The sequence below is a fragment of the Euleptes europaea genome, chromosome 12 (assembly GCF_029931775.1).
Source record: "Euleptes europaea isolate rEulEur1 chromosome 12, rEulEur1.hap1, whole genome shotgun sequence".
Lineage (NCBI taxonomy): Eukaryota > Metazoa > Chordata > Lepidosauria > Squamata > Sphaerodactylidae > Euleptes > Euleptes europaea.
In genome coordinates this window covers 19,250,692-19,255,834 of record NC_079323.1, presented here as the reverse complement: position 1 = coordinate 19,255,834, position 5,143 = coordinate 19,250,692, and the positions used below count along the sequence as shown (strand labels likewise).

Below are 5,143 nucleotides of genomic sequence, written 5' to 3'. Positions count from 1 at the left end.
AGAGGCAGGAGGCTGGAATTTACATGTTTCTTTCAAGTAGTAACCTAGTATGAGGAAGAAGAGTTCAGCCCTATATTCTTTCTGACAGGCTATTTTTCTATATGCAGATAGGGATGTTTTCCCCCAATGGAAGAACATACAAGCATACAATTCCATATTTGCAGCTTTAGTATTTGATTTTTCTATATTTATAAAATATAAGAACTATATACATTAAAACATGAGAGGGAATATCTATAGTACAGCACCATCGCTTACTTGTCTGTTCATGCCTTTTAAGCTGTGGATAACCTGCCAAATTTACTAGTTGGCCATAGGAACAGATCTCATGCCAAGAGTTTTAAATATTTTGATCTCATCTTGTATTCTTAATGGTGAAAGCAATGCAGATACAAAATGTGAACGTTTATGCAAGCTACATTAATCTCTTTAATTCTCTTTGGTATTCATACAAGATGGCTTTCAAAATTTAATTCACCAGAAAGACTGACAGTCAAATGCAATTAGTAATGCGCTAAAATATAAACCACTTCACTGAAGGTTACTTGGAAAGGCAAAGTTTAATAAATTACGCTGGGAATTGTCTTACAAATGCACATGAAAAATACAATGAAGCATATTTTGCTGAGCACCTGGGAAACACGTTCTGTCTCTCTCCCTCCCTTGCATATGTAATAGTGAATTTATATGCCAGACCCTTTACATCTCAGTTAATTAACTCCGCTGGCTGGCCTTTCAATTAGGACAAGTCTGCTGCTTTAAGCAACACACACAATAAATTTTCACCATCCTGGGAAACTGTCAATGATGATCAGAACATGCACCATGGTTTGAAATGAAGGCCATTCCAAACCCTGCTCCAAGTTTGTCAAATGCACCTTTGGCGTTAGTAATGCATACAAATTCTCAATATAGCATAATCAAATAAGCACCAGGCAACTTTAGCTGAGCCAGATCAATCCAAGAAAGGAAGGCTATTAGATAATAAACCAGAACTTTCCCAGACCATACTCTATTGAAGGGGAGGGGGTGTGGCTCAGTGGTAGAGCCTCTGCTTAGTATGCAGAATGTCCCAGGTTCAGTCCCTGGCATCTCCAGTTAAAGGGTCTAGACAAGTAGGTGATGTGAAAGACCTCTGCCTGAGACCCTGGAGAGCCACTACTGGTCTGAATAGACAATACTGACTTTGATGGACCAAGGGTCTGATTCAGTATAAGGCAACTTCATATGTTCATGTATTATGGAACGCGAGTCTGCCTATATTTAAAGGACTAGGCAAGTAGGTGATGTGAAAGACCTCTGCCTGAGACCCTGGAGAGCCGCAGCCGGTCTGAGTAGACGCTACTGACTTTTATGGACCAGTTTCATGAGTTCAATTTTTAGCCAAAATCTCTGTCTCTTTGGAAGGCAACCTATCACACAGGAAACAAACATTTGTAGTATTCCTAGACTGGAGCAAGAACGCGTACCAGTCATGCCACCAGGCCTTTTCTTGTCCACATATTTTTCCTCCCAGACTCTACTGAGCCATGTTATCTGTCTGTTCCCTGGTTTGGGATGGGAGAGTGCCAGAGTATATGCTTTGCATGCAGGAGATCCCCAGTTCAATCAGCAACATCTCCAGCTGAAGGACCTCAAGTAACCTCTGCTAACCTTGGAGAACTAATACCAGTTGGAGTAGATAATACTGGAAAAAATGAACTAAGAATCCCACTGTCAGCTTCTTATGTTCAAATTAGGATATGGTAAACCATATACGCACTGTTATACAGATTCAAGTAGTATTCTCATACACCTTGACCTGGACATATGGATCATTTATCCAGAATGTTGGCCACCAATAGTATCTCAGAAAATACTTGAAATCCTGTTCAACCCACCTAGACCCCTCCATTAGGTTATATGAGGAAAGAGTTCTAGAGAACACAACCATGGGAGAAACAAACATTGAATATGTGTGTTCAAAGAAGCCTTTGCATCCTTGTTGGAAAACAATATTCAACTAATGAAAGCCTCAAGGCTTCTGGCAATCATTAGCACAAGATTGTTATTCCAAATTATACATTTGTTCTAGCTAGATCCTGAGATATGGTTCAAGGACACATGATACAGCAATCTTTCAGAAGCTAAGTAAGTCTGGTTTTGGTTAGTGTCTGGATGGGAGACTCCTGGGAATTCCAGATAAATTGGCATGAATACCACAATGGAAGAAAGGTGTGAGATAAATGTAATTAGAAAACATATAGAAGATCTAACCTAAGAAATCGCAAAAAAGTAAATACCCAGAAAAGCAAAACAGTGGAAAAACACAACAGCTGTGTTGAAACTGACTAATGGGCTATCTGGCCCAACATCCTATTTCCAACAGTAGCAAGTCACATGTTCCTAGGAAGCCGGGCATGGAGACAACAATCTTTCCAAGCAAACTGCATTCAAAGATATATGGCCTCTGAACAAGGAGTTGGATCCAACTACCTTTACTGCTGGTAGAAAAAAAGGAGGACCCTCTTTGGCCACCAATAAAAGGCAATGCTGGAAATCATGGGAACTGCATGTACAAAAGCTGTATGGGATGGGGGGCTGTAGTAGGGAAAGGAAATTGGGTGAGATTGAGTAAAAAAGCTGGTTGGATCCAAGCCAAGAGGTTCCATTTACTTATTATGGCTAATAACCATGGAATCCTCTATGAATGGGCTTGTCTATTTCTCTTTTAAAATCATTTAAGCCACTGGCTATCAACACATCTTTTAGCAGGTCATTCCAACTGTTAATTAATCCCCCACACTCATACATCCTGTAGAATGAATCTCTTATCAGTCTTGCGTAGGTGACTTCTCCCCATTTTGGGGATTTTTGAGAGCTCGTGAAAAATCTATCTACATGTAATTCATAATTTTATGTGCCTCTACCTCACTACCTGGCCCCTTTTAGTCACTTTTTCCTAAACTAACAAAAGCTAAATGCTTTATAGCCTTTCTTCATACGGACGGTACTTCTTTGCACCGATAATTCTGGATTCCTGTTTCTACACACTTCATCTTTGGAATGCCCTTCCCCTTAAGGCTATTTTACTGGATGACAAAACTCCCTCCTGGAACTCTCAATTTTGTGTAGTGCAACACTGAGAGCCCGAAATCTCCCCTCTCCCTTCAGGCTTGTCTGGTGCCTTTCGGCACTAGGCCCAAATGTTCGTTTTTACATTTGCTTTTAACTAGGAGTTCCATCTTTCTTAGCTGTTTCATGGTATGCCCTGGGCCAAAGAGGGCTATTTTATTAACACTATTATAAATTGCTCTACTGCTTTATGCACATTTATGCCTTGGCTTACTTTTAGTGGTAGCTTATATTATTATTGAAAGGGGCCCCATGGCGCAGAGTGGTAAGCTGCAGTACTGCAGTCAAAAGCTCTGCTCATGACCTGAGTTTGATTGCGACGGATACTGGTTTCAGGTAGCTGACTCAAGGCTGATTCAGCCTTCTGAGGTCGGTAAAATGAGTACCCAGCTTGCTGGGGGTAAAGTGTAGATGACTGGGGAAGCAATGGCAAACCACCCCGTAAATATAGTCTGCCTGGTAAACGTCGGGATGTGACGTCACCCCATGGGTCAGTAATGACCCGGTGCTTGCACAGTGGACTATCTTTACCTATATTATTTTTGTTCTTGTTGTTTTATTATGCTTTTACTGCTATTAATTGTTTTTATTCCTTTTGTTATACTTTTTGTTTTGTTTTATTGGGATGATCTGGAAAGGAGGCATACACATAGGGTTGCAAGGCCCCTCTTCACAAATGGCGGGAGGTTTTTGGGGCAGAGCTTAAGGAGGGTGGGGTTTAGGGAGTCGAGGGGCTTCAATGCCATAGAGTCCAATTGCCAAAGCAGCCATTTCCTCCAGGGGAACTGTTCTCTATCGGCTGTAGATCAGTTGTAATAGTAGGAGATCTCCAGCTAGTACATGGTGGTTGGCAACCCTACATACACATGTTCTACATAAATAAATACATTAATAGTTGCGGTAAGGGGAATGGGGAGGTTGAGGAGGAAAAAGAAAACCCCAATACCAGCCTAATCTGATCTCACTCTCTCAGATAGCTTAGCAAGCAAGCAAATACACACATGCAGCTCAGCCACTGGAAGATGCACTCAGCAAAGCAAGCTCCAGAGTACAAGAACTCTGACTAAAGAAAACAAATCTTTGTAGATACAAATCTAGCAGTGGCCAGGGAAAAGGGAAGTTTCATCCCCACTTCACGGGATGCAGATTTTTCAGCTTTTAAAGCCCTCCTGAAGCTGTAATGATAAAACTGGCAGAATTTGGAAGCTCAGAGCACCAAAAACGGCAATCTGGAAGATCTTGTTCATCATGAACTCTTCTGGTTGGATGAGGCCTAGTCTTGGTCGTTCTTTGTCCTCACTGTCCCATGCCCCAAGCAAAGCCTGGACAGCACAGCACCAGAACAAACCATTAAATCAGAACATTTCTAACACTGGTAGGAATACTGGACTAGGATCTGGGAAACCCAGGTTCGAATCCTCACTCTGCCATAGAAGCTTGGGCCAGTCACACACACACTCAGCCTAACCTACCTCACAGGATTGAAGCAAGGATAAAACGGAGGAGAAAGAGAATGATGTAAGCTGCACTGGGTCCCCACTGGGGAAAAGGCCGGGTATAAGTGAAGTAAATAAATTCAGACAGCTCTCTGAAGTCAGAATGAATTGTTCAGATTTGGAGTATGCATTATATTTAAGAGTAGGCACTGTTTGTATGCTCATAGTTACTTTCCCATCCAGTATACAGAATATATGCTTACACCATAAGAACAAAACCTCCCACCTTCCAATGAGGCTCAAGGGCCTCAGTCAGGATCCTGTGTGCACTGAGAGCAGCACACTTTCTAGAATAAGAGTTGTTTTTATACTCTGATTTTCTCCACCTTTAAAGAGTCTCAAGCCAGCTTACAATCGCCTTCCCTTCCTCTCCCCACAACAGACACTTTGTGAGGTAGGTGGGACTGAGACAGTCCTGAGAGAACTGTGACTAGCCCAAGGTCACCCAGCAGGCTTTATGTGGAGGAGTGGGGAAACCAACCCGGTTCACCAGATTAGAGCCCACCGGTCATGTGAAGGAGTGGGGAATCAAA

The 5,143-nt window shown here is 42.1% G+C and overlaps 1 non-coding gene across 1 annotated transcript; it reads left to right on the top strand.

The window, feature by feature from the left end:
- The first annotated feature begins 1,025 nt into the window (after positions 1 to 1,025).
- TRNAT-AGU (transfer RNA threonine (anticodon AGU)) lies at positions 1,026 to 1,097 on the top strand. Its single transcript has one exon. It is a non-coding gene; the product is annotated as a tRNA-Thr (tRNA).
- The last annotated feature ends 4,046 nt before the right edge of the window (positions 1,098 to 5,143 follow it).